General features: G+C 39.8%; 1 protein-coding gene across 3 annotated transcripts in view; it reads right to left on the bottom strand.

Moving 5' to 3' along the window:
- Positions 1 to 25,806, bottom strand: part of BDNF (brain derived neurotrophic factor) — a 149,603-nt gene that overhangs the window by 68,759 nt on the left and 55,038 nt on the right. The window contains exon 1 of one of the 3 annotated variants that reach the window (XM_073604536.1): positions 19,511 to 19,926. The exons of 1 other annotated variant lie outside the window; for it this stretch is intronic. The gene's annotated coding sequence lies outside the window, so the exon portion shown is untranslated. Of the gene's footprint in view, positions 1 to 18,183; positions 18,631 to 19,510; positions 19,927 to 25,806 lie in introns of those variants that run through there. One more of the 3 variants, XM_073604537.1, reaches the window with a different exon arrangement.

The raw sequence follows: 25,806 nt of genomic DNA, 5'->3' as shown, positions 1-25,806 counted from the left end.
TTGAAAACATATTGTAGCATTAGGGGCTTAGCTCTCACGGTTAGAGGGTTGCTACTAGTTTTGTGATCCTATTAAACTGGATGAGGGTCCGAGACCCCCCTCCTCAATAATGGTGTTGTGTTAGGATCCACTCACAGTGCTTTTCCTTGTGGATGCATCCAATGATGCCCACCATGATCAGGCGTCTTCAGGAGTACTCCCATGCAAGGACACGATATACAGATGCTCCAGACTTGGCTTCATTGAGCAGTGAAGTATAATTACTCTATTATTCTATGTCCACAATCACATTAATCCTGCAGATTTGAGATTTGTACATTTGCCCCATGTCCTTCTTTAACTTCTACAATACATTTGAGTTCAGTGGCACATGGATAGTTAAAGGAAACAGTGACTTATAGCTCTGTGAGGTCTGCCTGTTGCATCAGAATCAATTATGCCTTTGCATTAAAGCCAATTTGTATTGGATTTCTTTGTACATTTCACACATTTTTTTGACACGCTTCCATAATTGAAACAAGCTATACTTGGCTTTCACACATTCTAAATAAAATCTTATTTTGAACAGCCAAAATTACTCATCCCTCTACCATCCACCCCCAGTTATTCGTTCGCTAGTGTCTAAATTCCCATTGCCAACGCAAATAGCTGCATTTTACATGTAGAACTGGAGAGGCTTTTCCTATCTTCCTCTAGCTGCCTCTTCCCATGAAAACAGCATTGAGATTGTCTGCATACATTAAACTTCAGTTACTAGAAACCTAAATAAGTGATGACTATTGATCTTGCTGTGGCTACACTCTAAAAACTGCAAACTGTAATAGTAATGTGGGCTTTTATTTATAAAGCATTGAGGAAAAAATACATCTAGCTGCAAATGATCTAGCTGTAAATGGGTTTTTGAAAAATAGACAGGCTACTCAGTGATTATAATAATAAAAAAAAAGTGCAAATACTTTGTTAATGGAAAATAATTATAATCCAGAATATTTATGAATGAACCAAAGGAAAGTAAGCAAAGTATGAAAAGAACTTTGAACTTCAACTTCCATTAAGAATCTTCCTATTAAATGAACACAAAGGTTTTTTTCTTTTTTAATACGGGAACTGCAGTCATTTATAGTTTAAAGTCTATGTAAATCTTAGTTGGTAGGGCAGTGAAATAACTATTAAAAATATTTTTCAATGCTTTTTGAATTTTTTAGCAAACTTTTTTAGCAAACTGGTTATAAAAATTGTAAACCTACCTTGTGCTAAACACCCGCTGGTGCCTAAACCTTCTGACTGATCTGATCTCTGCAACTGCTCATTCAAAATGCCCAAACTTCCGCATGGAACATGGCCCCTGCCTCCCAACAAAGTAGCTCTCAAGAACTTTGTGGCCAATCACCAGAACCCATTGCTCTCATAAGGAGGCCCTTTGCTATCCTTTATCCTGCCCTTGGGGCACTATTCCTCCCACTGACACCAACAATGGGGCACTATATCTTCCACCGATACCAATGATGGGATACTATTCCTCCTACTAATAGGGGGAATACTCCTCCTCCTATTGACCACCAACCCTGAGGCCATAATGAGGGCAGACAGCAGACCACAAAGTGTGCTATAACTGACAGTACTATTATTGTCCGTAACTGCCACAGATTTTACAGATGAACATGTTTTTATTGTTTTACAATTCAAAGGAAAGGACACAATAGTAAAATAGCCATAAGTCAACAGTAATGGCTATCGCCCAAAACATGTCATGCACACATCAAAAATTCCGAGCTGAGGGTTGTATCACATAAGGCAGACCAGGCTAATCATGAAAACAGTAAATGAATAGAATATATAGACATCATATGAATGGAGTATCAAATACGTATGTGGCAAGGCCACTAGGACTTCCAGCATCTGGACTCATAGGATGAACAAGGAGGTCATAGCCTGGTACACCATAAAAAAAAAAAAAAAAAAATCACAAAACTATTCATACAAAGAAAGAAAAGAAAGAGAGAAAAGGGGGAAGAAAATGGAAAAGGAAGAAAAAAAAAAAGAGGGGAAGAGGGGACGGAGAAGAGAGGAGAAAAAGAAAGATAAAGAAAGAGAATAGGAATAGGAACAGGAAGAGCGATATGAAGGACAAAGTGATCCATTGAGTGCAGAGAAGTAGCAAATAATTAAAACAACACTGTAGAAGGGTAGTCAAGGAGAAGGAAAATCAGAGGGAATGCTCAACATAGTTTACCGGTACTAAGTATCCAAAAGGATCTCGGTTCCAGTGACATTTTAGCAGGTGATTTGAGAAGAGTGTATTTTTCAAGTGGCGGTCTTTTGGAATGCTATAAGTAGCCATCTTCATGTGATTTGCTGTTAAAAGGCCCTTCACTAGTGACTGTGGTTTGCTGTTTTTCAATAAGGTTTGTTAAGTCTGTTAAAACGTGTTTTTTTTTTTTCTTAGGGGCTTTCTGCTGGTTTGCTGTTGTATTGTGTTGCACAAGAGCACAGGACATCAAAGAATCTGGAGAAGAAGAGACTTTCCCTTACTATGTCATTCTATTATCTAGTGTTCTTTCGAATCACAAATTCAGCTGTTAGCACTGAGGGGAACCCATAACGGACATTGTGAGGTTGATTTACTAAAACTGGAAAGTGCAAAATCTGGTGCAGCTCAGCTTCCAGGTTTTTTGGCAAAGCTTAATTTAACAAGCTGAAGTTAGAAGCTGATTGCCTATCATATACAGCTGCACCATATTTTGCACTCTCTTTTAAGTAAATCAACCCGTGTGTGTCCACAGAAGTTGGATTTAGGAGCATTTTTCGCCCAATGCCTTTGTCCAAACTGGACAAATGTTGTGACAAAATGGGGCAGTGTCATTTAGAGAGTGGAGAGTCTGAGTAGCACTTAAGTAGTTAGAAAGTGATTGTTTAAACAGTGAATTAAAAAATAAAACCACAGGAGTGCAAAGTAGAAAACAAAGATACAAAACAGAGGAGAAGCAGTACAGCGCAAGTATTTAAAACCTGATAGCACAAAGTTAAAGCGGTATTAAACCCAAAACCAAAAATGTAATATGTTATGGCTTACCAATCATCAGTTTTATTTTATTTTTTTAACATTTTAATCAACCTTATCAGTGTTAGGTGGTTTGTCTCATCCATGTAAACTGATACATTCTGCTGGAGAGTTTGTGCTATGAAAAACAAGAGAATTGCTGGCTGGATTACCAGATGAAAATCAAAGAAGGAAAGTCTAAAAAAGTAAACTAATGCAGCCATCACATCTAAGAATTGGTAAGATGCAATATAATAAATGCTTGCTTTTGGGTTTAATACTGCTTTAAGTGTATTGAAGCATCCTAGGAAAGCAGCAAAAATATGTCACATCAGTGAGAAGAATGAGCATCGCAACAGGTTGTCACATCGGCTTTATTTCTTTATTTCCCTCAAGGTAAAAAATGGGCATAGGCATAGAAGGTCTAAGGCCCCTTTCACATGGGCGCCTCCCCTAAGCGGAATCTGTTTGCTCAGCGGGGGATTTCTCCGCGGATCCCCATAGAGCATGCGGATAACAGGTCTGTATCCACTCTCCTATACAAAGTGGATACAGACACAGTCTTGCTCTCCTCTATGGGGCAATCAGATGGAAACGGAATGTCTGTATGTTTGCATCCAATGGCATTTGATCCGGTCTGCTAGACGGATGGGGAACAGGACCACCATCTGTGTGTTTTTAGTGCACAGGATTGGATCAAATGGCAGCAGGTGTCAGTGGACATGTGTCTGCTGACATCCACCGCTCCACAAAAGAGACTGGAGGGTCCGATCAGGTCTACCTGAAAAAGTGACAGGCGGACCTCATCGGACAGCCCATGTGAAAGGGGCCTAACATTTCTGTGATTTGTTTTACAGTGGTCCACAGACCATAGAACTTTGAGACCCATCACCATAGAGCAGGGGTCTCCAAACTGTGACCTGAAGGCCAGATGTAGCCCTTTGCTATCCTTTATCTGGCCCTTGGGGCACTATTCCTCCCACTGACACCAACAATGGGGCACTATATCATCCACCAATACCAATGATGGGATACTATTCCTCCTACTAATAGGGGGAAAACTCTTCCTCCTATTGACCACCAACCCTGAGGCCATATTTATTCTCACTGATGCCGGGCCCGTGACATTTTCTACCCCCATTTGCCACAATCCGGCCCTCCTAAAGTCTGAAGGACAATAAAGTGGCCCTTTGTTTGAAAAGTTTGGAGATCTCTGCCATAGAGGGTTGCCTAATGCTATCTGCAGTAGTTTATGGAACCTTCTCAAGCACTGCACTGCTTCTGCAGTTACAGGGTTATAACCCCTGTAAGGTTTATTTATGCCATCTTTGTCCCATTGGGGAGATTTACCTTTACTTTCTGTCCCATAGCCAAAAAGGAAGTGAGAGGAAATCCCTGTAAATTAAGGGAATCTCTTGGGGACCCCCAGGTCACCGGAACTAGTTCATCCATTGGAAGATTCTTCCTCTATTACATTTCTGGGGACAACCCAAATTTGGGATTTTCTTTTATTTTCACTTTCAATGATAATGGTAAACAGGACAAATAGAGAGGGGGAATCTCCCTAATTGGGGCACAGACAGAAAAAAAAAAAAAAAAAAAAAAAAAACTGGCAAGTGTTCTAATCCCGCTCCACTCACAAAAAAAAAAAAAGTTTTGCCTTTAGTTATACTTTGATATCACTTGATTATTATAAACGGTAATGTTTTCGATTAAACTTTAAAAAGTTCCATATTCTTTAAAAAATGGTCATTATAGCTGTCACACCCAAGTTGTTGCCTAACACTATAACAGGATATCTGCTGAAAAGAACCCTGTTGGTTCGCAACAACTCCATTATAGGATAAGTTCACCTTTGGGAACATGGTACATGTTGCACTCGTTTTTAGGGTGGAGCATGTAACATGTTCCCAAGGCTGTAGCTGCTCCCTGATCCCCACACTCCCTGTGACAGCAGTACGGGGAGAAGTTCCCCATACTAGCTGTCAATTTTTGAAGTCACGCAGCCTTGTCATACATTCACACAGCTCTGTGTGTGAATGAGCTGCAGTCCCTGACATCTTTAGCAGCTGCTGACTTGTAGTTCTCAATGAACTATCACAGCGCTGTGCCATGCTATGGTAGTTCATTGATTCTTACTGTCAGTGTATCTGCTTGCTCGTACGAGCTGTATGGGTAAACAGATACACTGACAGATCTGCAGGAGACCTGCATGGCACCGGCGATCTGCTGATCACTGGTGAAATGCTTTACAGGCTCCAGAAACAATTAAAATAAATAAATGCACATTTTTTAACCTAAAGAAAAAAAAAATGTACATTTATTATTTTATTTTTTTAAGTAAACTTCTCCTTTAAGGCTTGTACAAGTCACACAACAAACCCTTTAATAGCTTTTTATGCTGCTAGCCTTAGTAAATAGGTCGGAAGATCTATTATATTTATTGACATTAGCTTTTTTATTTTTCACCTTTTTTTTTTTACATTTCTTTCGTTTCTTCCTAATTTCTGGCCTAGGCCAAAATGATGTCATGCATCCCAGAAGTCATCATAGGCATTTTTTTTTCTTTAATCTGGAGGAGGGACTTTCTCAGCTAAGCACACCCTCCTGACTGCATACCTAAGCTAAAGGCAGATGGATTCCAGGAAGTAAATGCTGTAGGAATCATCTGTCCCCTTACGCAAGATGGCCCTGGCTAGAACTACTTGGAGGGGTGTTTCAAGGTGCTTTTACAACAAAATAAAAAGTGGAGACATGGGTGGGTGGGTGAGTTTGCATGGACTATTAAAAAATGAATTCAATTGCATTTTCAGTTTGTGGCGCTCAGATATAGCCAAGTTTCCCTTTAAGTTCACACCAAACAACTTCCTTTTTCTATGGCTAATGCTTAGCAAAAGATTTCTCTTCTTGTTTTTATTTTTTTTTTAATTCATATTTTATTACTTGTTATTACTCTTTTTTTTATATTCTCTTCTCTCCTTCTTGATCATCTACAATACAAAACGATCATCACCTCTGCCCAGCTACATAACTCAACCGACATTGTTCAGTCTTCAGCACATTGGAATATTCCTCCATGGACTTAATCTTTACCACCCTGGCTAACATTCCTATGATATAAACTCTTACTGCTCTCATGTAAAGATATTTATTCAATTTTGTTTCCTGCGCTCAATCTCCATAACTGCTATAAAAATGTGCTATTCTTTCAATACTTTCTGTAAAACAATTTTATGGATGTTTTCCATTCACTTAATGCCAAACTCCTGGAAGATGTAAAAACACAAATGACTGCAGCTCTCTCTATCTATGATAATACATCGTTAGATGTATTTTTGAATGCAATTAGTTTAAGTACCTGAAGCTGACATGGTGTCAGCCTCTGTGCAGCAGAACTCAGACTAGGAGAGGGAGAAATGGCACAAGTAGCAAATCCATTGTGCTGCTGTGCCAGAAGCATTCTGATAGCAGGAGAGAGCTGAGTGACAGACATCAGCTCTTCAGTGTGCTGCTTCTCCTTTCACTAGCTAAGACCCATAATCGTTACTTAAAGTGGATGTAAGCCCTTACATTTACCCACTGAAGTGACTGGCCTCAGGTGATCAACAGAGATGAAAAAGATCCTCCTACATAAGTTGTACCTGTTTATCTTCTACCCTCCCTCATCTATATCCAGATCAAATGCTTTTCCTTAGCCCCACAAGAAAAAAAAGGGGGGGCTGACACCACACACTGCACAGCATAGAGCAGGGAGCTGATTGTAATCTGAGACCTGAGTGTAAGAAATTGACACACCCTCCTATACACAGTCCCATAGGGAAACATGCACAGCAGAGGCTGTCAATCACCTGCTGTGTGCTGGAAGGGGGAAGGGCTGTCTCCCGGGATTTCTCGGTGTTGAGTTAGACCAGGGATTCTCAAACTACGGCCCTCCAGCTGTTGCGGAACTACACATCCCATGAGGCATTGTAAAACTCTGACATTCACAGACATGACTAGGCATGATGGGAATTGTAGTTCCTGAACAACTGGAGGGCCGTAGTTTGAAGACCCTTGAGTTAGACTGTCAGAAGTGACTCATGCAGATAGCACAGGAAGGAAAGGTTAGATAGGGACAACACTAGGCCAGAGTTTCTCAACCTTTTTTCAGTCAAGGCACCCTTTAAAAATTATGGACATTCTCGAGGCACCCTATTTTAAAATGTAAAAAGGATTCTAATAATTTTACATAATGCATCAACATCCACACACGTTGGACACTCAGCCTTAGAGGTGATTTATTCTTCTAAAGCAAATACACTTTTGCACACTGGTACTGACTAGTATGCCAATGTTTCTGTTCTCTCTCAGTTTTTCTCCATCATTCAGCTAATGTGACCCCAATGCTGATGGAGAGGGGCAGGGGAGGGTCAAACAAGGATGCTGTGCAGGCGACAGACATCCTTCTTATCAAGTGATTATGCTAATGGTTGTTAGGACGCCGGCAGTTAGAAGGTTGTAATGGTGCACAATGAAAACCTGTGGCTTTGTGTAACTAAGAAGGCAGGCTTCATCCACATGCTGGTTTGTATACAGTGTTTGGGTAATTTTTAGGCATTTTGCCAAGGCACCCCTGAAGAAACCTCAATGCACCCTGGATGAAAAAGACTGCAATAGGGGGCTTTGGATTCATTTTTCATTTCAGAGCTTTACAACCACTTTAACTGTAGCAGAGAAAAATCAGGTCTCCCGCCCCAGGCCCGACAGAACTGTGCTGTGTGGCAGAGCTGTGTAAATCTCAGGACTGGATTATAGATGTACTGGCTATTTAGCTTGAAAATGCAAATAAATGTAGCACTCTCTAGAGTGCTAGAATGGGAGTTGTACATAGTTGTTTGTAGGTAAATTTGGCTTGGCTGGGAGCCAAGCCTGGGTTTATTCTGGGTCAGGGTGAGTGACTCAGGGAGAATGGAATGACTCATCAGGCAGCATCGCTGTTTCCTCCCCCTACTTGCTGGAACTTTTGAGAAACTTCAAGAAGAATGGGAGGGATGTCAGGAGGAGCAGCCTGGAGTATTGATGAGGGCCCCAACCAATTCCCAGCCAAATGGGCTGGCAGGAGGAGGGACCTCTTAAATAGTCTGGGTCAGGCCAGCAGGGGCAGTGGAGTTCGGGTGTGAGATGGAGTGCTGAGGAGGCTGTTGGTAGGCCCTTAAGGGTAACCCCCTAGTCTGGGGGGGTGACCTCGGGTCTGAGGTTGGGTGTAGGAGGGATCCCCTGACAACACAAGGAGTTGTCCTGTCCAGTGGCACAGGAGCAGATGTGAGGACAGCAGGAGCCAGCGAGCATGTCCAGGAGATCTCCAGGGAGAAGACAGCCGGGTGGCTGGTGAGTGAGACAGCCTGAGAGGACTGAGGAGTGGCAGTCTGAGATGGCTGTAGAGTCAGTCTGGGAGGACTGAGGGAAGTAGCCAGGAGGGCTAGGAAAGAGGCAGCTGCTGGCAGGTGGGCTGGCAGTGCCTGAAGAGGTGGTGCTGAGATCCGTAGAGTAATTCAAGCTGGATTTTGCTACAAAGCCAAGTGGCCCGCAGTTCCTGCGTATAATGGGCCTTATCTAACTGATGCCTTTTTGTCAGATCATCTAGCAGTGTGCCAGCTGGGTCTGAGAAGTTGTTCTGCAATCAAGTGATGTGCTGGAGGAAGCTGAGGAGTGTGTGAATAGACTGTATATAGGAAAGTTGTCCCCGAAGAGTTTGCTAAGGTCAAGTGGGCAACCCATAATACCCCTTTCCTCATCCAAGTTGAATACTTCTAATAAACAAAAAAAAAAACAAAGCTGCTGGACTGTTTCTTGACTTGAGAGTGCTGTGGAAATTCGGTGTGCCTGTCTGTGCAGGGTGGGGGATCCCTTTTCACCAGCGGCTCCTGCGGGGGTAGCGCTCAGGGTGGATTTGATTTAAACCAAGTCGATTTAAATTATAATTTAAAAAATGATTTAAATCACTAGTAAAAAGGCTTGGTTTAAATCAACTCGATTTAAATCATAATTGTTGTTGACTCACTGACAGTCCCATACACTTTAATGAGACGGCTGGTGATGCGGCAGTGACACAAGGTGAGGGACGTGGCGGCAGCAGGTGAGTAGATGCCCGCTAACAGGTGCTGCCATGATGGATCTGAAATGACAGGTGCTCTTTAAATGTAAGGACTTATCCTTTCTGGTAGTTAGAATCTTTAATATTTGCAAACAAAATGAAGGTTTCCTATTTAGAATAATAACAATTAAGGTTTTTATTGAGCAAAAGAAAGCAACAATAGAATCCATACAGTATTGGCATATTTTTCAATAACTGCACAGCTGTATACAGAGTCAAACTACATGTAAATTATCACCAAGTAAAAATAAAGAAATATAAACATCTATTTAGAATAATAAGCTATCAGGTTAGTAAAACATTGATATCAGAACCGATTCAGTCATACAGTTTGTAGTGTACGTAGATTTGCAAAACATTGGGATAAAGGAATATTTCTGAACTTTGGTTTATCTCATGGTTACTGTGCAATTGTGTGAATGCATCAATGCAGTGCATGCTATCTCAACTTGCAGATGTGGCCCTTTGCTATCTTTTATGCGGCCCTTGGAGCACTATTCCTTCCACTGACACCAACAATGGGGCACTATATCTTCCACCGATACCAATGATGGGATACTATTCCTCCTAATAATAGGGAGCTTGGATTAATTATATGAGTTAACCAAAAATGTAAATATTGCAAAATATGCAGCCTCATACTACATAACTAAGCTCCATTTCATGCTGAATAAACTACATTATTAATGCATCTTAAATAGAACACTATCTTTAGATTTTTACTCCAACAGCATTTTATTAAAATACATTTAATAAACATCAAAAAAAATTTGATAAAAAAAAAAAAAAATCATTGATTTTCATCCACCCTGGGTAGCGCTACATAAAAAAAGTTATATACTTTGCAGACTGCCTCCATGCAGGCTTAACATGGTTACTCCTAACTTGCATGCCTGATGTGGACATCCAGCGCTTTACGCTTTTCTTTTGCTGAAGGCCTCGTATATCAACACGTCTGAAATATGGACAAAGTGGGTTGCCCAATGGCAGCCAATGAGATTTTCCCTTTCATCATACAATTATCACTTTCCTGTGCAGGACTGAATCTATTGAGGAGCAACATGTTCTATTTTCAGACATATAAAGGAATGCCTGGATCTTAAACCATCCACAGCCCCCCCACTAAAAAAAAAACATCAAAAAGTCAAAGTTCAACAGGTTTGAGAAGATACAAGAACATTGTGAATGTAAAACAAACAAATCTTATAAGTTCAAATCAGAGGTTAAAGGTCAGTTGACAGTGCCTTATGTAACAGGTGCCGCATTTCCTATTCTGCGTATTAGGAAAGAGAGCACTAGAACAAAAACGTTGTTTTGATTCCGGAATTCCAGTGATTGAAACTCGCATGGTTTAAATTCCATTAAAGGTTACATTTGAACAAGTGGCTTTCGCATGTCATTGTATAGTCTTGTGCAAGACGAAAACACAGCATGAAGGAACAGAATTCTAGCTTGTGAATAATATAATATCTCTGTGTTAGGGCCATGCGGAGATATGTGGCCATGGGATATGTGGAAAAAAGATAGAGCTATGTCAGGGAGGCATTGTGGGGGGGGAATGATGAAGCACAAAGTGCAATAAGCTGGAGTAGCCAATGGTCAAAGTGTTAAAAGCCACAGCAGCCAATCACACATCATCCAGCACCAAAATTTGATTGGGTTCCTTTGCATTACAGAATGTCTTCCTTGCTCCATGGAGTCAAGCTTTGGCATAAAACAAACAGGGTTGAGGCATTTACATGACGATGGAAGATCTATGTGGAATGCAGCTGGGAATATTTAAAGTTGAACAGCCTATTAGCACATTATGGCAGACTTAAAGGGGAACTAAACCCTCCTATCATTTTCAGCCAAGGAAGCTGCCATATTGGCCTCTGTTTCATATTTAAAAAGAAGGTCCAGCCTGGGTGAAAAAAATTAAAAGTCAGCAGCTACAAATACTACAGCTGCTGACTTTTAATATTAGGGTACTTACCTGTCCAGGGAGCCCGCAATGTCGGCACCCCAGCCAATCATTCCTGGCTGCCGCCACCATTCCTGGTAGGGAAACCAGGCAGTGAAGCCTAAAGGAAGCCCAAAGGCTTCACTGCTGGTTCCCTCTTGTGCATGCGCAAAGCTCACTGCGCTTTCTAATTGGCCCAGCAGCAGGGGATGAAGGGGGAGTCACACTTATGGGAGATCGGCTTGTCCAGCAAAAAGTGTCAGTTGGGACAAACCTTATACAACTACTACCAGGGAAACCTACAACAGTTATCATTTATTCATATGATTTAAATCTTTTTTTCTAAGGCCCCTTTGACATGGGCTGTCTAATCAGGTCTGTCTAATCAGTCCGCCTGATCGGACCCTGCATTGTCATCTATGGAGCGGCGGATGTCAGCGGACACATCAGATCCAATCCTGTCCACCAAAAACAGATGGATGGTGGCCCTATTTTCCATCAGTCTATCGAATCGGGTGGCATCGGATGGAAATGGACAGGCGCTCTGTTTCCATCCGATGGATGGAGGAGCAGGACTGTGTCCGTGTCCGCTCTGCATAGTGGACACAGACAGGGACCTGTCATCCGCCTGCTCAGCGGGGAACAGCGGAGAGATCCCCCAATGAGCTCATAGGTTCCATTTAGCGTAGGTGCCTGTGTGAAAGGGCCCTGAAGGAATTTGAAAAAAAAAAAACTGTTGCTGTAACTCCTTAAAGCAGAACTAAATCCTCCTATCCTTTTTGGGCAAGGAAGCTGCCATCTTGGCCCCTGTTTGATCTGTAACTGCCATGGTGCCGCACATGTGATCAGTTATGACTCCAGCCATTTCATGGTTTGACAGTTTGGTTGAGAGCACAAGAAATTGTGACAGTTAGCAATCCCAGCATGCTGGGAATTTAATGTTTAAAAAAAAAAAAACGTTTAGATAGACGGGTTTAGTTCCACTTTAAAACATTGTTGGCTAGCGTTGAGCTTTAATTTCTTTTGGTCCTTAATTAAAGCCAAAGTACGGCCAAAAATGATTTAGCTCTAATGACATGTGCCCAATTTCTGGCTGCTGCAGTTTTTGTTCCATGTCTCACTTTTACTCCTGTCAGCTCCAAATATCTGATGCTGAGTCTTGTAGTGCTGGCATCAGTAACTCATGTCAATGCCAAATATCCAATGCTGAGGCTTGTAGTGCCATCAGTAACTCATGTCAATGCCAAATATCCAATGCTGAGGCTTGTACTGTTGGCATCAGTAATTCTGATACACTGATCACTATGGGCCACTTGCTCAGCTCCTCCTCCATTCATTGTTTTCAATGAATGCAAGGCACACTGTGATTGGAGGAGGTGTGGATGAACGTTGCAAACTCCCTTCCTCCAGTTAGAGAACATCTTGCATTCACTTAACACAATGCAAGGCTATTAATGAATGGAGGAGTTATCGAGTAAATGACCCACAGTGATCAGAGTACTGAGTGTATTGCAGCTGGAACTACAAGTCTCAGCTGTGGACGTTCAATGCTGACAGGAGACTGCTGTCTGAGTAAAAGTAAGATGCAGCAGCCGGAGTTGGGGCACATAGCATTAGGGCCAATTTCTTTTCACCTTGGAAATTGCCAAAAATTATTCAGCTTTAAAGTCCATCAAAAACTATAGAATTATTAAAACCGGTGCACACAGAATCTTGTGCAACTGTGCATAAAAAAACAATCAGCTTCTAACTTCAGCTTATTTAGTTAAGCTTTGACAATTAAACCTAGAAGCTAATTGCCTACCATGCACAGTAGTACTAGAGTCTGTGTGTACCATTTTTAGTAAATCTCCCCCAATTTGTTCCTCTAAGACATGGGCACTCAACCTGTGGCCCTCCAGCTGTTGCAGAACTACAAGTCCCATCATGCTTCTGCCTTTATGAGTAATGCTTGTAACTGTCAGCCTTGCTATGCCTCATGGGACTTGTAGTTCCGCAACAGCTGGAGGGCCACAGGTTTAGCACCCAAGCTCTAAGACAGGGGTCTCAAACTGGCGGCCCTTCAGCTGTTGCGGCACTACAAGTCGCATCATGCCTCTGCCTTTAGGAGTCATGCTTGTAACTGTCAGCCTTGCAATGCCTCATGGGACTTGTAGTTCTGCAACAGCTGGAGGGCCACCAGTTTGAGACCCCTGCTCTAAGACCTTTCCCACAGGGTGACAGCACTGCTTTGTGGTTTCACTGCAGAACAAACAGCAATTGCCACGCTGTTAACAGGAAGTGAAAAAAATAATAGATCTGCTGGTGAGAGCAAACAGGTAATAAAACTTTATGGGGGACTTAGAAAAACAAAAACTGCTTTGTTGATGCTAGCAATAGACTATGTCATTTTTTTATGCTTGCACTTTAATAATGAAGAACAAAGAGCAATGATACTTAAACAGTGCCGTAATCCATAGCGGAGAATCAGATATAGATCTCTTAACAAACTGAGCTGTCAGATGATTGGTTGCAAAGGGTTACTGTACTTTGCCCACTCATATTTGCCTCATTAAATTTAAAGCCCAGTTTGATCAAACATTTTTGTGAGTCTGAAATTTCTTACAGCCTCTTTTGCTATTCTTTGGAAATGATCATATCAGACAAAACATAGGAATCCTTCCAAAAGTTCATGCTTTACCTCCTAGCATACGTGAATGATGCAGCTACCAGAATAATCTGGAGGGAGCTCCATCATTAGATGGAATTCCACACCATTAATCTACAACTGATAACTAATTATGGAGGACTTATAACTGCTACAATGCAAATAACTATACAATTAAGTCATAATGACGGTATGCAGAGGGTTTCTTATGTCATTAACTGGTGTAACGTGGATCGCTGGTGCTTGAATGTTTTCATTAAATGTCCAGGCATCAATGTCAATGTTTGGTTGAAGCCCTCTTTCACCATTCATAGCAAATTTGATAAGAAAAATGTTACATTTGTAAATTGCTTTATTGTTCATCGCCTCCTATGACTGCACAAGCTCAATTAGATATCCACTTCATCATGCCCAATGGCAGCTGTTCTAAACTGGTTGTTGCCATGGCAGAGCTGTAGACACAATGGAATTAAGTCTCTAGGTGAACATTCCATGGACAACTGTAGACTGCAGCAACTAGCTGTAAACCTTTTCCCATAGCAACAAGAAACATTTGAACATTTCCAATAGATACTCCAAATGGCTGTACATTGGTAACAAAATAAACTGGCTATAAATATGACTAATAACAAAACTCCTACATAAAATTAGAATTAATTGGTGATGTGCAGAGCGCAGTATCCCATGCAGCCAACCATATCAGACAGGTCATTTCTGATAGGTGGCTATGGATACCTTCATTTTGCACATCGTCGGTGCTCTTTGCACTCCCTTATATCACATATTACTTCATTTCTTTTATCTTAGTGAAATGCTTCAGAACTATCTGCATAAACAAGGACATAAAACAGAGACTAGCCGGTCTCTCCCGGTATGCCAGGGTCATTCCTTCAATGGGGACTTAAAGCGGTATACAAACCAAAAGCAAACTTTTATTATTTTGCAGCTTACCAATTCTTAGATTTATAGGCTTTCTTTTTTTTTTCCCATCTGGTGATCTGGCCAGTAAGTCTGCTGTTTTTCAACAGAACAAGCTCAACAAGTGTTGAAGCAAACCATTTACCACTGACAGTGGGCTTACAATAATCATCTTTCATTTATTCATGTAAATGCTTTATCACCCCCAAAAAAACTGTTGCTGTAACTGCTTGTGTAACTGCAGTGTGAGATGGAATTTTTCTTCAATGTTAGTGTATCTAAAACTGCTAGTACCCCCAAAACACCCCACCCCCCCCCCCCCCCCAGACGGACAATGCTGCTGTCCAAAGGTGCCCCTGTGCTCCTTTATCCTGGGTGGGTGCACTATCATTTTGGCCAGATCACCAGGTGAAAACAGAGGGAAAAAGCCTAAAAACAAGAAACAAATGCAGTCACCATATCTAAGGATTGGTAAACTGGAATAAATTACATTTTTGGTTTTGGGTTTAACACTACTTTAAATCCCTCCTGGTCTACTACAGACATCAACCGCTGGGTGATTGTCTTCCAACAGAAGCCAAGTACAACCAAACCATGAACACTCATGCATAATAATAAGGTATGTGAAAACTGCAGTAACCCAAAGCAACCGGTCAGAAATGCTTCATTCATGGAGGTGATTACAGAATACTAGAAGCTGATTGGTTGCTTCAGGTTCCAGCACCTTGCACGTCACAACTCCACCTTGCATCATCTTGCTGGCTAAACCGGTACACGACATGATGCTACAGCAATGCTTATTACACATATCCCAACCAAACACTCAACACGAAATATTTCAAAATTAATTAGCGCACGTGCATAACCATAATAGACACAAAAGACAATTGAATATATTCATTTAACAGAGACTGTTTTAGAGTTTAGGGAACATTCTAAAGCTCAGAGAAGATCTCTTAAATCCTGCCTGCAAGTATTTAAGCCATTTGGGTCTGTACGTCTGCACCTCATTGTGCTATTAAAAAAAAGGAGCAAAAAGGCAGTGCATGATGCCAGTTGATAACAGATCACATAAAACATGCCATTCCTTGCTTCAGTGCATTCTCCAGCTGCTGAAAAGTAGCAGTTGGAAGCGTGGGTCTGCAGCCTGAACGCATTAGGTGCAATATAATGTGTTCGGTCCTTTCTGCGAGACAGGCTTAATGGCTAGGAAATCGCTTTAAAACATTTGTAAAAGGCTGGTTTAATTCTTTATAAGGTCATTTAAACTTAAATGAATTTCAATTGAAGCAATTTCCCTTATAGAAAAAAAACCTTAATGAATTTAATAGCCGCTGTACACCATGTGGCCAGTAGAGGGCAGCCTCTTACTTCTTAAAAGCAGCAACTGTAAGAGAAAAAAAAAAGAAAAAAAAAAAAAAAAACGACGAGAATGGCTGTATTCCATATGCCACTGCAAGCACCCTCATATTTTTCCAATTTGTGGGTTTCATTATACTCTAGTTTATTGTTTTCCTTACTGCAAATTATAGAATGGGTCGTTCATAAGGCATGTTATATTATTAAAAGACTTATTGCACTTTGATGGTGATGTTTGACTCTATGTACCATGTGCTAGATTTTTTTTTTTTTTTTTGAGGGGGGGGGGGGGGGGGTGATTAGAAAAGGTAAAAAAAATTCTGGCTCAGGAAATAGAACAGGGAATACACTGCAACTGGTAGCAACAAGCCCCACCACCCCTTTCCTACGGGAATCCCAGACTCTGCAACTTACAGCATAGCAGAAATATGTTAATATAAAGCATGCAGCACACATCACTATCCATTATAATGGCAATGCAAAAAATAAAAAACTAGACATGACAGAGGTCTCTTGACCTTTTCACTGCCAAATGCAAACATCAGTACACAAAACCAATTCAAGTCAGTTGTGTCACCCATGGCAGCAACACAATCTTGCCAATCAATGCCTTTAAAGCTAACATATAGAGAGGTATCCCTGCTTGATACATCAGCTTAGAAAAGCAAGTTTAACCCAGTAGCAACCCACCCCACAAAGGGAAAAAGAAGACATTCCTTAAAAAAAAAGAAAAGTAATCAGTCTACTGCAGCTTTTCTCAACCAGGGTTCTATGGTCCCTCCAGAGCTTGCTAAGGGTTCCTGGAACAATGAGCAACTTCTACCTCTCAACCAATGATATTTTTAGCATCTGTATCTTCTCAGTGACCACCACTGTAAGGAGCATTCTTTCCAGTGACCAGCTCACCACACTTTAGCTATCTGAAGGGGGGATTATTGACAATGATCACCAATGTAAGGAAAATTCTTCCCAATGACCAACAATGTAAGGAACATTCTTTCCAGTGACCACCTCACCACACTTTAGCTATCTGAAATGGGGATTCTTCCCAATGATCACCAATGTAAGGAGCATTCTTTCCAGTGAACACCAAAGTAAGAAGCATTTTTTTTACCAGTGACCACCTCACCACACTTTAGGTATCTGAAATGGGGATTCTTCCCAATGACCACCAATTTAAGGAGCAATCTTCCCAATGACCATTAATGTAATGAGCATTCTTTCCAGTGACCACCTCACCACACTTTAGCTATCTGAAAGGAGAATTCTTCCCAATGACAACCAATGTAAGGAGCATTCTTCCCAATAACCACCAATTTAAGTGGCATTTTTTCCAGTAACCACCTCACTACACTTTAACTATCTGAAATGGGGATTCTTCCCAATGATCATTGATGTAAGGAGCATTCTTTCCAGTGATCACCAATGTAAGGAGCATTCTTTTGAGTGACCACCTCACCACAATTTAGTTATCTATAAGGGGGATTCTTCCCAATGATCACTGATGTAAGATGCATTCTAATGACCACCAATGTAAGAAGCCCTCTTTCCAATGACCACCAATGTAACAAGCACACTTTCCGAAAACCAACAATGTAAGAAGCTAACTTTCCAATGACCACCAATGTAAGAAGCCCACTTTCTAATGACCACCAATGTAATAAGCCCACTTTCCAATGACCACCAATGTAATAAGCCCACTTTCCAATGACCACCAATGTAATAAGCCCACTTTCCAATGACCACCAATGTAAGGAGATTCTTTCCAATAACCACCAATGTAAAAAGCATTTATTCCAGTGCTCACCAAATTATTGTACTGTGAGCAGTAGATGCAGTATTATTAGCAAGGGTTCCCTGAGCCTGGAAAGTTATTTCAAGGGTTCCTTCATGTTAAAAAAAGATTGAGAAACACTGGTCTATTGAATATGCATTTTTGTCTCAGTACATTCCTAGCTGTACAGCCCTAGAAAACTCCCTCCCTGCTCTAACACCATGCTGGAGTGACTTTCAAAAAAAACAATGTACTGCCTGCAGCATCATAGACAAAGTTGAAGTTCCATTGACTATTGCAAGAGAAGTCTACCCCCTAGGTAGATGCTGATCGTCCCAACCCTAACCCTATCCCTTCCCAGACATCCTACCTTCTGTCTCTGCCAGTTTGGGATTTATTGGATTATTTTAGATGAAGACCAGCAGCTGGATAAAAGTTTGATGATTCCTAGGCATTTCCATGCTGGATCAGAAAGAACTTTCGTGCTGCATCTCAGTGACAGCCCAGAGGCTCCAATGTCTCATCAAATGTGCATGAGGGAGATCAGAATCCTATACAGTGCTTCTTGCTTGTGCCTCTATAGTCCTGGCTTGTTGAGTTTAGCAAGGCGTTTAGACCAGAATGTCTTTGCTTTTGTCAGTGAGAAATTATTTAGAGCCCTCTTTGTACTTTTATTGGTCAAACTCCCATGCAACTTAAAGTGACAGAGCAGATCTCTCTGTGCTCTACCCCAGCAACACACAACATCATAAAAGAGTCATACGAAGCTAACTCGTGTCAGTGAATCCACCTTCCATCCGCCCAACTTTCCCCTAAACACACGCTGCCAGTTTTACTGGAAGTGCAGCAAGTCAAGACAGAGCAGCTAATCCTGTTACCCTGTAGCCAATTTGAAATTCAAATTCAGGCACCTGGGGAGAGAATTTTATTTTTAGCCACAGCTCTGTGACATGGGAAGGGAATTAAAGTGGAATCAAAATTAAAAAAAAAAAAAAAAAAAAAAAAAAAGGAGGATTTTAGGTCTGTCCTCACAGCTCCCTTTAGCTGCTGACGTCATCAAACGTCATCCCAAAAGTGTCAAAATATCCTCCCAAAAGGCATATCTATTTATTTGATAAATAGGGTTTAAAAAATAAAATAAAAGGAATAATTATTTATTTTATATATAAATAAATACATAAATAAATAAATAAAAATAAATAAACAGAAAGATAAATATTCTCCCCAAAAGTAAAACTATTTATTTTATAAATATTTTTAATCAGGAAAAAAAATCCTACTAAAGGCATAACTATTTTTTAAGCAGAAACATTTCTTCTTAAAAGGCATAGCTATTTTTTTTTTTTCATAAATATTATTTAAATAACAACTGCAGGAAATATATATTTTAATGGTTTAATTTTAATATTTTTAATATAGGATGTTCTGTAATCATGTATTTTTCTCCTGTGTTTTTCCCATGTACAACCAGCAATTGCCTGTATAATAATGCATTTTCTTTTTCTATCAGGGCTCCCGTTAAGGAAATAAAGTCATTTTTAATTCATGAGCAATACAGCTAGGAATAACTCTATGCTGACAGTGTTGCTGCGTAGCTACAATGACAATAAAAGTGATACATTAAAAACATTCTTTGAATAAGCAAAAGTAAAAAAAAAAAAAAAAAAGAGAAGAAAAAAAGAAAAAAAAGGACCCACCTTTTTCAGTTAGTACTTTCCTATGAATTCATCAAATCACTCCTTAATTTTTTTTTTTTTTTTGTAAGGGGGAGGGGTTGGGGGGGGAGATCACAAATGAAACTCTATAGTTTGTTTTCCTTGCAACTTCCTATGCAAAAGAAAAAAAAAAAGCTTAAAAAAAAAGCAAAGTGCAGCCTTGATCTTCTGTGCTGGAGCAAACAACAACAAAAGAAGAAGAAAAAAAAAATCTTTAAATTATTGATAGTGGAAACTGCATGGTGAAGGCAGTGGGATCTCCTCATTAAATGGCTCCATTTGATCTTGCTGGAGACAGAGACAGCTCATACTACTGGAACTCACTAGGGTTAGACACAAGCTCATCAGCCCTCTGGAGCTGTGAATGGGATGTGGGTGGGAAATCCACACAAGTCTGTTTCTACTCTCTTTGACGTGGGCTGTCACGTGACGCCTCCTCAGCCTCTTAAAAGGCACACTCCTGAATGAATTACAAGCATCACACAAACCCCCTGCAGAAGGGATGGGTCTCTCTCTTTCTCTCTCAGTTTTTTTCCTTCTCCTTTTAATTAACCCTTTAGATACTGCAACAGCATCCTTGACTTTAAAAAGCTAAAATATTTTCTTTCTAACCAAAAAATAAACAAATATTGCATAGATTAGTGTGCAATTAATATATATATATATATATATATATATATATATATATATATATATATATACCTTTCTCCTATAGAAAGACTTTTTTTCTATACGCAGCTACAGAATTCCATGGTGTGCTAGACATTGTGTCATTTACAGGATGATCTTGTGAAGATATACAGCAGATAAACCATCCAATGATCTCTCTCTCTCTCTCTCTCTCTCTCTCTCTCTCTCTCTCTCTCTCTCTCTCTCTCTCTCTAAAACTACTATATTTTCCCATGCACATACATATATATATATCTATATATAGCTATAAAAAAAAAAAAATTATATATAATATATACACACACAGTATCTCTCCCTCCCTTTCTCTCTCTCTCTCTCTCTCTCTCTCTCTATACTTTTTTTTAATAGCTATTGTATGTATGTATGTGCATGGGCAGATATGCCAACTTTTATGTATACAGTGTATATATATAGAGAGAGAGAGACAGAGAGAGAGAAAGAAAGAGTAATATATATATATATATATATATATATATATATATACAATATTTCCCTCTCTCTCTCTCTCTCTCTCTCTCTCTTTATATATATACTTTTTTTATAGCTATTGTATGTATGTACGTGCATGGGCAGATATGCCAACTTTTATGTATACAGTATATATATATATATATATATATATATATATAGAGAGAGAGAGAGAGAGAGAGAGAGAGAGAGAAATATATATATATATATATATATATACACAATATTTCTCTCTTTCTCTCTCTCTCTCTCTCTCTCTCTCTCTCCATATATACACAGTATATATTGAAATACATCTGCCTATGCGCAGAACAATCTCTATAGAAAAAAGTTTATATATATATATATATATATATATATATATATATATAAAGATAGAGAGAAAGAATAGATGCCATATCTGCCAATGCTTGTTCTTGATGCTGCTCTGTCACTTGCCACATACAGCAATATCAATTCTACTTAAGAGCCCTTATCATCAAATACCACCTCATCTGTCACTGGGTTATTAGATATTGTAACCCAACAGCCTGAGGTTAGTCATGTTTCCCTCTGCTGAGACCAGAGGGTCTCTGGGCTATCTTCCTGAACTCCTTTCAAATATTAGGTAATGCATATTTATTGTGCTAATGGGAGCACAGGTGTCTCAGACATCACAATCTGGCTTCAGACAGGGTAATGATGGAACTGCATAGATAGAGGCTGCAGGCACCACTGTACTATTGGCTGGAATTGTTATTGCAGGCAGTAAAATAAGTAGGTGCAGATTATTATATAGCATGTCATATTATATGTAATGTGTATATATACATACACAGCTAGGTATGAGTTTAATGTTTGTAAACAAAAGAAAAAAAAAATACTATACCTATTTGGTGTTAGAAGGAGTTACGCAATATATATATATATATATATATATATATATATATATATATATATATATATATATATATATATATATATATATATATATATATATATATAATATTTATATTTTATTTATTATTATTACTATTATTATCATTAATATGTCTAATCCTTCGCAGAGATATAGAAATTATATATTAGAATAAGGTATGTTAGTATAATTTGTCAATGAATAATCAAGTCAAAGTATGTAAAAAATGACTGCTGCAGATTAAAATAGTTCTATTTATTTTAATAGAAAAAAGAAACAACAAATAAATAAAATAAATATATAAACATATGTACACGCTTTTTCCAGAGACACATTACCCATTATTGACATCTTTCTTGTCTGTTTTTCACAATCTTCAACAAAGATCTCGTCTTAATGCGTTAGAACATGAAAACAGGAACAAATCTATTGATAATTAGAAGCCTATGATAAATCTCATTCATTGCCTTCCCCTGCACTGGTATAATATCCTGGACAAAGAGGGTCCCTAGAGGGCAGAACCACACATGCAGTGAGGTGGGCAGAGGTTATCTGTCTGCTTTGTGTCTCAAACAATTTCCTGCAATTGTCTCCTCTGCACCATCCAGGCGGAGAGCACTGCCCTGTACTTTGCAGGGAGAACAGTTTATACTGGTAGGAGAGTGTTTATTTAACTAATGATGTTTACATCTGCCTTATCCCTTTACCAGGACCTAGGCTATATGAAAGTCCAAAGCATCCCTTTAAATATATTTTTTAATTGAATATTTAATTCTCTGCAGACAAAAATCAAAATCAAAAGAATTTCCAGTAGTGGGGAAAAAATAATTACCTACTGGATATTTAGATGTAATTAAAATCTTAAAAATTGAATTGCTAGACATTATTTTTTCTTATTTTTTTATTTTTATTTTTTTTTAACCTGAACTTTACCAACCTTTGCCACTTCATCTGCCTTATCACAACCTGTTGTCAGACACGGCAAAGGTCACTTCAGTCATAAGCTATCACTCTCAGCTGCTATGGGTGACTGTTGTGAGGTACTTTAAAGAAATCGTGATTAAACAAATGAGATGTCACTGTAGCAAGCTTGGCATCACAGCATCTCATGCTATTAATAATTTTAATTGGCTGAGGTCAGCTATAACAACACTTTGTCTAATTATGTTGCTGATGAATCTGGAGCTTTTTTGTAGGATGCAGGAGTGTGGGGAGGCTACAGATACACACACACGTTACAACCACACACTTGTGTACTGTTGGTCAATGTTGGGTGTAAAGGCACATTAGGCTGTATTTTAGGACAGTGGAGGATTATAATAAAGGCAGAACAGGCAGTTGCCCAGGGCTCAGACTCTAGGGGAGTCCATGAAATTACTAAAAATGTTTAGCACGTTTCCATAATAAGTCAATATCAGCTATGCAAGTCCTTAGACTTATTTCCAGAAGGTGACCAGTAATGGTCAGCCTTTGTATCCCTTTTGGTAGAGCTTTCCTTTAAACCCCAACTACCCTAATTGCTCGTTTATGTCTGGAGGAACAATGAAAGGACATATACTTACCCAATCTTCCTCTCCATCCCGCAGTTTCTGCACTGCCACGCTCCATGGGTCTAGAGTCATGACATCATCAAGACCAAAGCAGGGTCCAGGATGATGTTATGGGACAGTCCACTGTAGGATTGTGGGGGAGCAGAGGAGCAGGTCATCAAAACTGTTTCTCCTCTCCCCTAAACAAAACAAGCAATTAACCCTTGCAATGTGGACACAGTGGGGGAGACATACTAAAATGGGTGCACTCAATTAAGCTTTGACAATAAAACCTGGAAGCTGATTGGTTTTTATGCAGAGCTGCACCAGATTTTGAGTAAATCAGCCCCACTCCTGCTAAAAGGGATCATTTCTAATTTACCTGGAGTTGGCTTCTAAAGGGTCAAGGTCTTTTACCTTATCGTATTCTGTGCATGAAGGTAAAAAAAATGTATCTGTGCAGCAGCCCCCCATGCCCCCCCAATACTTACCTGAGCCGCATCTCGATCCAGCGATGTGCACAAGAGCCTCGGCTCTCCGGGGACTCTCCCTCCTCATTGGCTGAGACAGCAACAGGAGCCATTGGCTCCTGCTGCTCTCAATCACAACCAGTGAGCCAATGAGGAGGGAGAGGGGGCAAGGCTGAGCTGTGGCTCTGTGTGTGACTGGACACGCAGAGCAACAGCTTGAGAGCAAGCCTGCTTGGGTGCCCCCACGGCAAGCTTCTTGCTGTGGGGGACACTCGGCAGCAGGGAGGGGCCAAGAGCGCCAGCAGGGGACCTGAGAAAAGGAGGATCAGGACTGCTCTGTGCAAAACCATTGCACAGAGCAGGTAAGTATAATATATATATTTTTTTTTAAGAATTGCTTTTAATACCACTTTAAGACAATCCAATGATCAGACACATTGGGGTTAATTTACTAAAGACAAATAGACTGTTTCCTTTGCAAAGGAAGTTGAACTGTACAATGGAATTTTCCCCAGAGCTTAGTAAATGAAATGAAGCTCTGCTGACTTCCATCATCCAGTCATATGCAGCAAAAATTCAGTTTTTTCTCTTGCATGTGATTGGGCATCCTTTGCAAAGTGAAAATTCCCTTGCAAATTGGACAACTATTTGCCTTTAGTAAATCAACCACAACATTTGTGCACATTCTATAAACCCGGAAGAAATGAGGATGATTTACAAAAAGCAAAAAGGTGTTTTCCTGTGCAATGGAAGCTGCACTTTGCATGGGAATTATCCCCTAGAACTTAGTGAATGTGGGGAAATTTCATTTGCAAAAAATACCCAATTATGTGCAAGGGAAATAACTAAAAAAGGACTTTTTTGCTTGCACATGATTGGATGACGGAAGTTAGCGGAGCTTCACCTCATTCACTGTGCTCTGGGGAAAGTTTCTATGTAAAATGCAATTCCCCTTGAAAAGTGAACACTCTATTTGCCTTTAATAAATCAACCCCATTGATTTGATATTATATGCTACTCTTACATGAGTAATGAGTATATTGGTACAGACAAGTCAAATTCATACATTGCATTCCAAATCCATCCATCATAAATTCATGTAAAAAACAAAAACAAATAATGCATGCCTGTGTATCCAGACACCATGGATTAATAAAGTTGTGGGGGGGGGATTCATGAATTGAAAATAGACCTGGGCCCTTGGTACAATCAATCCCCTATCATTTGAAGTCAGCCATACACGTTCTTCTTTTTATTTTTGTTCAGCCAGCTGGTTGAACGATGGAGGATGGTGGGATTCTCCCCTCTGTGTCAATTTATATCATAAAGAGAACACATGAACGTGAGTGATATATGTTGCTGCCACCCCAAGTGGGTCATAATATGGAACAATCTTCCCCAGTGGGGTTTTTCCGCAGCAGAATTCAAGTAATTTAATTGATTTATAAAAAGATTTTATTTAGAAATTATAACAGCTGGTTACAGGCACACACAAATATTTAAAATATGAGCTCAGATCAGAGAAAAACGTGAGTATACAATTTTAAAATATTGTAATCATACAGCACTAGTTATCAATATTTAAACTGCAAATTTCCAACGCGTTTCGACATGCGTGATCAAAGTCTTCCTCAGGGGATCAATTTGCTGTCAAAAAATATGTACAGTCATTATTTGTTATTAAGAGTGTACATTTTTTATAAAATATGGAATCCCTTATATATACAAGGGCAAATAGCAAAAGCAACATATTTACCAATGAAGGATGCACACAGAAACTCTCCTGGCCGGGGTTCTCTCTAAAAATCAGTGAGCAGTCCCATGCCCTCATGTGTCATTTTATTTTGACAGTGGGGGAGTCCCACCATCAGATTACACTGATCAGCACTGTAGCTGATCCAAGAAAAATTTTCCAACAAGCTTGTTCATGTGATCGATTTCTCAACGAGAATGGCCATACATGGAAATTCTTCAATCCATGTATGGCCAGCTTTAGTGAGTGTACATTTCGAATCTTTTCACTCTTGCTATATAAAAGGATGAGTTTCTTTCCTCCTGGTGCCTTATCTGTACCATTAAGTCTGAAGCTCCTTTGTATTAGCAGGGGGACAAGCTGGGAACTCAAGTGTAGCAGCCTTGCATCAAGTACCATATCTCCTTTATTAACATGCAAGGCTCACCAAAATAATTTTTTATATTAAAACAGAAACCTTAAGTAAGATG

Source organism: Aquarana catesbeiana, linkage group LG11 (assembly GCF_042186555.1).
Source record: "Aquarana catesbeiana isolate 2022-GZ linkage group LG11, ASM4218655v1, whole genome shotgun sequence".
NCBI lineage: Eukaryota > Metazoa > Chordata > Amphibia > Anura > Ranidae > Aquarana > Aquarana catesbeiana.
The sequence above is the reverse complement of the archived record's forward strand: the minus strand, read 5'-3'. Positions and strand labels throughout refer to the sequence as shown.